The sequence below is a fragment of the Gymnoscopelus microlampas genome, assembly GCF_963454915.1.
Source record: "Gymnoscopelus microlampas genome assembly, chromosome: 7".
NCBI classification, from domain to species: Eukaryota; Metazoa; Chordata; class Actinopteri; order Myctophiformes; family Myctophidae; genus Gymnoscopelus; species Gymnoscopelus microlampas.
This window is the reverse complement of record NC_139944.1, coordinates 35,183,449-35,193,911: the sequence shown is the minus strand read 5'-3', so window position 1 is coordinate 35,193,911 and position 10,463 is coordinate 35,183,449.

Below are 10,463 nucleotides of genomic sequence, written 5' to 3'. Positions count from 1 at the left end.
ATAAAACCGAGAAAGCATCTGTCATTTTAGATGGGGGTCGGCGGCTAAATACATATAATTGTGGGGGTCCCTTTAGCACCACTGATATACGGTAGCAACATACGTTTTAAGAAAACTGTTTAAAATCGGCTTCAGGTCTTAATTGGTTAACTGATTGAATCAAATCTTTATAGAATGTGCAACATGTTCACATGTTTTGATAATTAATTTAGGAAACGGGGACTAATATTGATATTTGCATGTCAAATTAGCCAGAATCTTGTAATATATAATTCTAAATATATTCACTGTTGTAGGCTACTTCTGAAACTAGGACATTTTACAGTTGTTCAAAGCTCCGTCTCTAGGTGTTGGTCCAGTGAAATGTAAAACCATGAGAAACATTATTGTACTCTTAGCTATGCTCAGTTTTAGCACGGCTGATTGTGTGCTGGAGATATTTCAGGCAATGTAATAAAAGATGAAGCTTGACAGGAACTATGACTGTACTCAGGTATGGGAAGCTGATATGAGAGGCTTGATGTTCTTAAAGGAATTTATTACAAGGGTCAGCAAAGGCATGAGCTTTGAATTTCTTTCATGCCAAACAATGCAGTGTGACTTGACATTGGACATTATGCACAACCCACATATCTTACAGGAACAGTGATACAGTGGTGATTATTGCACCTCTATTTGTTGGCACATTCTAAACAAGGCAGCAGCAATATAATTGTTATTTATTTATTTTTTGCACTATTACCAGGGGTTACAAGACAGGCACGTGGCAGAGAAAGTATATGGATGCTTGTAAATGTCCCAACAAGTTAAGTTAATGGCCTATTTAAAGGCATGTGGCAATAATCACATATGTGGCTACTAATAATGTTAGTATTTACGGGATCTTTACAGACGAAGATGGACAAATGTTCACACGGTTCCACCCTGTCACGCACACAAATTCTTATAATTTATGGCTTTCCATATTAACTCACAATATCCTCCTGAAAGAACACAACCACTTGCTGGCTGTAAAAGCGAAATGTGAAGTGTTGTGACAGTTGGCAAAGCAAAAGCAGAGTCTATGACTACGGTATGGTCTGGGCATGGACAACAGTCATTTCTGATGAGGGTGGAACCAAATGGGACAGTATATACAGAGACTAAACATAGGACCATGATCTGTGCTTAGAGCTGGGCAAGGCTTCTAGCTTTTTGGGGGCCCTATGCAAAATATTGTTTGGTGCCCCCCTACCTCAAGGAAACTTTGTATTTTCCAGGATTACTGCATGTTTTTGTGAGGGTACCTACCCTAGGAGACATGGGGAGAACATGCAAACTCCACACAGAGAGGCCCTTTCACCAACCTCACCTAGGGTATGGGCACTGATGAAGCGGAGGAGGGAACACGCCCACAGCGTCCCCTGCGGGAATCGAACCCCAGACCTTCTAGCTGTGAGGTGACAGCGCTACCGACTGCGCCACTGTGCCCCCGGGGGATAAAGTAGTGTTGTTAAGAAATCAAAATCAAGACAAACGTGAACATTATAAATACAAAATATGCCTTCCCCTCCAAATAAGCAATGAGTAAAATACATTTCGCCATTACAAATAATTAACATAAATAATAAGACCAGTCTCCAGATAACAGTGCAAATCATAACAACAAAGCTAATACTATACTATACACAATTCTCAAATAGTAGAAAGATAATTACTGTATGTAGTTACAGAGACGAAAGCTATAGTTTAATAGCAGTAGATAACGGTGTTCTGGTGTTGCCATGACAACAGAGCCAGCTGCCTGAAGCCCACCCCCGTGTCCTACCTGCCAGTCCTAGCGGAAATTGCCCCTGCTGGCCTCCGACGAGAGGCTGCTACCCTCACCCTAGCAAGGAAAGCACAGAAACATGTCCTGCATGACACTATAACTAAAGCAGTGCCTCCAAGCTGACCCGAGGAAGTCCCGCCACGCCACCTCTACAATGAGGTGGCACAAGAGATGCTTCGTTCTATCCCTGAGGACCTGTCTACAAACACATGGCTGGCGACTTCATGGAAGCAGGAGTGGGATTTGTGCTGGACCCACACACGTCCACAATTATATCCGGGACCCGGGATAGGGCGTTGAAGAAGATATACCATGCTGGCAATGGACCCCGCTGCAGTGGTGGAAAAAGTACTCACAGTTTTTACTTGAGTAAAAGTATCAATACTGCAACTTTACTTTAGTAAAAGTACAAAAGTATTGGTATCAAAATGTACTTAAAGTACCAAAAGTACTCATTATGCAGAATGTCCCATTTCAAGTTTTCAAATGTATAAAACTAGAAGTTTAGTCTAGCGCCCACGCAGCGCCCACTTGGCAGCGCAGATCACTGGCGTAGCGTCATGAGGGCCAGTGGGGCCATGGCCCGGTTAGTGAAGCCCCTGCGTGCCACGTATAGCTGGCCAAACTCCTGAGCACAAAAAAACAAACTCCTGGGCCAAAAAGAAAAACTCAGGGGGTCCGCGCTCACAATGCGTCGCTTCACGACGCATTGTGAGCTTGTAGATCTCCTATTTTCAAATGGCCGAAATGTATGTAGGGCTGAAGTGGTTAATGTATATGTTTTGTAATAAATAAAATCTACAAAGTAACTAGTAACTAATTTTTTCAAATAATTGTAGTGGAGTGAAAAGTACAATATTTGCCTTTGAGATGTACTGGAGTAGAAGTAAAAGTACAGACAATTTGAAATACTCCAGTAAAGTAAAAGTACCTCAAAATTGTACTCAAGTACAATACTTTACTTGTAAATGTACTTAGTTACTTTACTCCCCTGCCCTGCTGAACCGCCTACGTACTGGGGTCGGGTGTTTCAAATCACCTATGATGAAGTGGGGCCTGGCAGACAATGCAGCATATGTGAGTGTGGGGAGCTTGAGCAGACTGCAGACAACATAATCACCACCTGTCGCCTTTATATAGTATTGACCACCTTCGGAGGAGGGCCTCTTCCAAGTGGAGCAGAGACGAGGGCGGAGCTGCACGACACTGAGTTGGACATCTGATGATGATAATAAACAAAAGAAGAAGAGCAACAATGATGTTGAAGTTCAAAGTAAACTAGAAAAAGTGCTCCTCGGAGCACAGGTCTCTGCCAGGTCAGGTCGGTTAGTGTGGGCCAGCAATGTTCGGAATGCGCCAATCAGGCTGCAATGTGAAAAATCGAACAGATCGGATGGATCTGTCTTGATCACTTGACTATAGAGATAATATATACAGATTTGTGTGATGTTTGGACAACATTTGTCGGAGTATAATAAAAAAAAGATTTAAAAACATCGACCCCCTGATGGCGCTATAATAGGGCAATGTTGAAAGAGTGGCATTTGTTCCTCTATGTAGTGCGAATGTGCGTGCAAAGTTTCAACCGCAATCAAACGTTGTGTTCATGATTTGCGGCATTTTGTTCAAAACGGGCCAGTCCTGCAAACTTTAGATATCAATCTTAGCCAATCAGGATGGAATATGAAAAATCAAACAGATCTGTCTTGATCAGATGACTATAGAGATCAAGTGTACCGATTTGCGTGAAATTTGGATACAATCTGAAGGAGTGAAATCCAAAAATGTGTTTTACATAAGTCGGCCTCCTGGTGGCGCTATAATAGGCAGATGTGAAAAATGAAGGGCAATGTTTTTTCCTTGGCCTCTAGGGAGTGCACATACAAAGTTTTACACAGATTGGTGGAGTTATAGGTAAAAACAGGAATCGGCCTGTTATAGCGCCACCATGAGGGTTATTTAAAAAAATGTCAAGTGGCATTTCTTCCTCTGTCTAGTGAGACTGTGATTGCATAATTTAACATAAATGGCATGCTTTGTTCATGATTTAGTTCAAAACGGAGCACTCCTGCAAACTTTTAGCCAATCAGGATGGAATATGAAAAATCTGAAAGACCAGTTCTTTGTCGTTTTGAGTCGTGAGGCACTCACTATGGGAAACAGCGCCATCTGGCGATGCAACAGAGCTACACAATACGCTCCCGGGGCCCATTTCATTGGGCTAGAGGGTATGTCACGCGACCGGCTGTCCCTTCCCCTTTCCGGAAGGACATATAAGGCCCGGTCGTGACGTTGTACTTCCTCTTCAGTTCCTCTGTTCGCAGATACTACAAGGCTACACGCTTTTAAAAACTGAAAACTTCTATAACTTCGTCATTTTGAGAGAAACCAGCTCTAACCCTTAAAGCGGAGACTCGGATTAGTCGCCCACGGGTTTTCTCTCTCACCAAGATTCGCTTTTCGATTTCACAACAACTCTAAACTACATCGTGGTGAGCCGGCTTTTTAGCCACTGTTAGCTTCTATTAGCTTCTTAGCCTCTAGTCGCTACCTAGCTTAGCTGCTCGGCTACTACCGCAGCACTAGCCTCCCCCCCAAACTGAGCTAACTCCCCGTACAGAGCCGTTAGCTTGTGTTCTTTTTCGCCACACGATGTCGGCTCCTAAGAAAGGCCTCAGAGGCGTCCCATATTACCAGGGCCCTCTGCCAGCGAGACAGTGCGGACTCCCCGACTGCTCGGCCACTATTGATGGAGACGATCCACACACCATCTGTGTTGCATGTCTCGGAGTGGCGCATGCTTTCAACGCGCTCTCCGACCCCGTGTCCTTCTGCGACGGCTGCTCCCGGTACTCGGAGAAGTTTTTACGCGCCAGATACGGTCAAGCCAGGGCCTATGCCAGTGAAGCTAGCGGCGCCCGCCTAGCTCACCAACGACCCTCCCGCCTCCCCACCCCAGCTGCTGCGGCCGGTGGTTCTCACCGTCAACAGCGTTCCCTCATGCCTCCTCCCGCTACACCGCGCCCTATGGAGAGCCGTGCCAGCACCCCACAGGGCCATGGAGGACACACGGCGACCACCGCTGCCTTGGGTGTTGGACCCCAACCCCCACAGCAACAGGCTAGCCCACCTCTCCCCTCCCCCCCACCCCATGTGTTTCTCCCCAGCGGCGTTCTCCAGCTGGAGGACGACATACAGTCAATGGAGGGGGAGTACAACGACGACTTCGTGGAGGGAGACGATTTCGAAGAGGAGGGTGAGGAAGAGGAGGACGACTACGAGGACGGCGCCCTTCCCTGCGGCCAGGACTCGTCGGACGTCGCCATGCTGAGCCCAGCAAGAGGAGACAACAGACAGACCGTCTCCACTAGCACCTCCACCCCCCTCCCCTCCTCTCTCCCCTCCTCTCTCCCTCTCTCCTCTCCCCAGGTGGACCTGGCTGCCGAGGCCCCGAAGCCCAAGCTCTCTGTCTCCGTAGCTTTCGAGCGGGCGGTGCTCAGATGTGGTCAGCAGCTCCAGGTAGAGGAACCACAAGCCTCCACCTCTGAAGCTGCACCCTCCTTCCCGGGCATGGCCGCCCCAGAACCTCGCCGCCCGAGGATCAGAAAGCTGCCAGTGGCCAGGGGCTTCAAGGAGGCTCTTCAGTCCTCCTGGACGGGCCACGCTGACCCACATAAGCTGCAGTTTGACATCAACGTGGCTGAGGGGGAAGGTTTGGGACTCAGCCTTCCCCCCATGGACACTGTTCTGGCCACCAGTCTGGGAGCGATGAGCATTGGACGGGTCTCCCTTACCTCCAAGCCCACCTTTACACACCAGAAGGACAAATCTGCTTCAGCAGCCACGCTGAGGTCCTACAAGGCAACCAGCACGGTCGCCAGGAACCTCAACGCCAGCACACTTCTACAAGGCTCCCTGAGCTCGATGCTCAAGGACCTGCTGCCGAAGCTGGGCGAGCACGCCGAGGAGATTGAGCTGGTGATGCAATTAATTATCCAGCTCAACAAGCACTCCACTGAGTGGTCCGGGCGGTCCCTGGATCTCTGCGCCTGGCAAGAGCGCACCAGGTGGCTGGACCTAGTCAACTTCCCAGGCGAGGCAGGCCAGGAGGCCAGGAAGCAGCTCTTGGCCCTCGACCTGGTCCCGGAGAACCTTTTCAAGGACGGGGCCAAGTTCATCAAAAGGTTCACTGACGAGAGGAAGGCAACCCAGGAGGCCGCTTCAGGAGTCTTTGAACCGATCGCCTCCTCCACCTCCTCCAACGCCAGATCTCGTGGTGAGAGACCTGCAGCGAGAGGTGGGCGCTCCTCCTCTCGCCAATCCAGGTCAAGCCGCCCCTCAGACACACCCTCATCGGGCACATCCAGGGAGAGGACCCATGAGGAGGCCGGTGCTCGGCCTCGAACCTCTCGCCCCACCAGCACCGCTGCCCGGGCTCCACGTCGCAGCACCACCCGCTCCCGTCGTGGGCAGGGGAAGTGACATTTGCCACTCTGTTCCCCCCAATGTCAGGCAGGCTTGGGGGGACACACAGCACTGCCAACCGCTCCACACAGAGCTGCTCGGTCAGCCTGGAATTACGCGGACCCCCACGGGGAAGAGACAGGGACCCTTTTTGCACCCAGAGGACGGAGTCATGGACCACTCCTCAACAGCCAAGCAACAAAAAATGTCGCACATTTCTGTATGGCCTGTAATGCATTTCCCTGTAATTGTTCCATTAAACATGTTGCAAGTTACAAAACCTTGTCTTATCTCGACCCCGCCTGTGGACCAGGGAGAACGGGCGCCACCTACATGGCGGCTCCCCGTTCTCGGTGGTCCCCCTATGAGCACACAGTGCTCGGGAAACCTGGTTCTCGGTTTCCCGAACACTTGTGGGACAAACATACTGAATACATTCACACCAATGCAGGTAAAATTAAATTCAGTGGTGAAACCAGTGCCACCTTTGTCCGCCAGAGGGCGCCCAAGTTGCACCTTGGCACAAGGGTCACGCCGGTTTCACCATCCATATCTCCCATCCGGGAGAGGGCGCCAGAACGCCATTTTAGTGAAGGGGTCTCACAAGATGGCCGCGCGGAAGGTAGGCAAGAGAACTACATCTGTAGTCCAGTTGCTGACGTCAGGGTTGCACCGCGTGCAGAGTCACGTGACTTCCTTGAATCTCCCAGTCAGTCAGATAATGCCTACACCGGCACGATCGGCCACGTCACTGGTTTCCATGACAACGACCGAACGGTTAGTGGGACGAGTGACACACACAACCCCCCCCAACCCCCTAGCTCGCTGTTTAACGCAGTGGAAAAGCTGCCACCCGTCTCCATGGGTGCTACGCACCATACAGAAGGGGTACAAATTGCAGTTTTCCGCAAAACCCCCTATGAACGACAAAGTGGTATTCTCCAGCGCAAAAGGCGCAGCGGCGATAACGTTACGAGAGGAGGTTCTCTCTCTCTTAAACAAAGGCGCCATAAGGGAATTATCTCCCGACCAGAAACGCCTGGGTTTTTACTCGAAATATTTCCTGGTCAAGAAAAAGGGGGGGGGTGTACGACCCATACTGGACCTGAGAGGTCTCAACAAATTTCTAACGAAATTCAAGTTTCGCATGCTGACGACCGCGACGCTTTTACGCACGGTGCGTCAGGGCGACTGGTGGACCAGCATAGATCTGAAGGACGCGTATTTTCACATTCCCATTTACCCACCGCACAGAAAGTTTCTGCGCTTCGGTTTCGAGGGGCGGGTGTACGAGTACATGGTGCTCCCGTTCGGAATGTCCCTGAGCCCCCGTGTTTTCGTGAAGTGCACACAGGCGGCTATAGCTCCTTTGAGGAGGCAGGGAATACGCATGGCGACATACATCGACGATTGGCTCCTGGCGGGGAGCTCCAGCCAGGAGGTGACGAGACACACGGAGATAACTATCTCCCATCTGACGTCGCTGGGTTTCACCATCAACTTTCAGAAGAGCGTGCTGACTCCATGTCAACAAACCTCTTTCATAGGGATTGCACTGGATTCGACCACGCTGGTGGCACGTCTATCCAAGGAGAGGATAGACAGTTTTCTAGCCTGTGTGAGGTCTTTTCGAGTAGGGAAGAAAATCACGTACAGGCTGTGCTTGCAGGCGGCGGGGCTCATGGCTTCGGCCATACACCTGGTCCGCCTAGGCAGACTATTTATGAGACCTTTTCAGCGGTGGGTGCGGGATCTCAACATTCCACCCACTATGGGGTCTCGGAAGGTTCTAGTGTCTCCGCGTTGCATGGAAGCGCTCGAACCTTGGTCACGCGCACCTTTTCTTTCAGAAGGTGTCAGAGTAGGTGCTGTGATCTCACGGAAGGTTGTCACGACAGACGCCAGTATGACTGGATGGGGCGCAGTCTACGAGGGTCGTGCGGCCAGGGGAATGTGGGACCACAATCTGAGATTGGCCCACATCAATTACCTGGAGCTGATGGCGGTGTTTCTCGCACTCAAGCGGTTCGAGATGCACTTCAGCGGTTGCCATGTCCTGGTCAGGACGGACAACACTACGACCATGTGCTACATCAACAAGCAGGGAGGCTTGGGCTCCAGAGTGTTGGACAACCTAGCCCGGGAACTGACGATGTGGTGCGACTCACGCCTACTGTCAGTTTGTGCGGTCCATGTCCCGGGCCTCCAGAACGGCGGGGCGGATCTGCTGTCCAGGGGCAGGCTTTGGTACGCGGATTGGTCACTCAATCCGAAAATAGCGCGCCTGATTTGGACCAGGTTCGGCCGACCACGGATCGATTTATTTGCCTCAGCAGAGAACGCGAAGTGCTCTCGCTTTTTCTCGGTGAAGGCAACGGACCTCTCGTTGGGACTGGACGCGTTGGCTCACAGCTGGCCGAGGGAACTGCTTTATGCGTTCCCGCCACTGGAGCTCATCCGCCCAACTTTGGAGAGGGTCAGGCTCCAGGGCCTGACTGTACTGCTGGTGGCTCCAGCATGGGGCGCGTGGAGATCGGAGATAACTCCTCTACTCTACGCCGAACCCTGGTCCCTTCCTCCAATCGCGGATCTGCTGATGCAGGCAGGGACCGAGATCAACCACCCCAGCCCCAGGGACCTCGACCTGTGGGTCTGGCCCGTGAGAGGGCCAATCTAGATTCGTGCGGCCTGCCCCCTGACGTGGTAGCTACGATTCAGGGCGCCAGGGCCGGATCCACTAGGGCTGCCTATGACATTAAATGGAATGTTTTTGTGTCATGGTGCCAGGTGCAGTCACCAGTGGTGGTGGCTTTCCAAGCGCCGGTACGCAGCGTCCTTATTTTCCTGCAGAGCAGGTTAAACCAGGGCTTGACCTTCTCGACGGTCAAAGTGTACTTGGCGGCCATCGCCGCCTGCCACGAAGGTTTCGAAGGTTACGGAACGGTTGGCAAGCACCCTCTGGTGCGGCGCTTCATGGGTGGAGCCAGGCGAGCCCGGCCGACTAACAGGCCTCTGTTTCCGGCCTGGGATCTGGTGGTGGTGTTGAATGCTCTCTGTCTCCCTCCTTTTGAACCCCTTGAGACGGTGAGCCTCAGGGTGGTTAGCCTTAAGACGGTCCTCTTGGTGGCCCTGTCTACGGCTAAGAGGGTCAGTGACCTACATGCACTCTCGGTGAGTTCGGAGTGCTTAAGGTTCTCGGGTGATGGCAGGAGGGTTCTGTTGAAACCGAACCTGGCATTCGTTACCAAGACCGGAGTGGTGGCACCGGCTCCGGTCGAGTTGGTGGCTTTTCATCCACCCCCTTTTGCTTCGGCGGAGGATGAACGGTTACATTGTCTCTGTCCAGTACGGGCCCTGAGGCGCTACTGTCAGATGACTGGGGTCAGTAGGTCGTCAACACAATTGTTTGTCTCCTACGGCCGAGGTGACCAGCGGAAAGCGATCGCTAAGCCGACGCTTTCTAGGTGGATAGTTGAAGCCATACAGCTCGCCTATGCTAGCAGTGGGGCCCCAGTACCTGTTGGACTGAGGGCGCACTCGACTAGGGGATTGGCTGTGTCCTGGGCCCTCTCTAGGGGGGCTTCGGTCCAGGAGATTTGCACGGCCGCTAATTGGTCGTCTCCTTCGACCTTTGCAGCTTTCTACAGCCTGGACGTGGCGGCTTCCTCTGTGGCGCACGCAGTCCTGGGCGTGGCAGCCTCATCTACTTGAGGTGCCTTTCTCCTCCTGATGTGATCCCGTGGGACTAACGATCTGTTGGTCCTCGGGAGCAGGGGGCCCTGTTCCCTTATTTTAAGGTTGGTAGGTGACGGACCTTGTCCTCTATTAGCTGAATAGGGCGGACTTCGGTCTGTCAGGGTCTCTTTTATATCATTCCTTGTGCCGCGTCCAGGCCCGGTGGGTCTGGACGCCCCGGAGGCTGGGGCCCCGCTGTGTGCGGGCCCCTGGGCCGGAGGGGGCATGTGCGGTTTTTCAGGGATTGAATGTTTTTAACGCTTCCGGGGGGTTTATAGATCCCATAGTGAGTGCCTCACGACTCAAAACGACAAAGAACTAGAGGTTACGTAGGTAACCCCGGTTATTTTAGTTTAGGAGTGAGGCACTCACCAAACACCCCTTTGTTTCGCCACTGCGAACAGAGGACCTGTGGTAAGAGGAAGTACAACGTCACGACCGGGCCTTATATGTC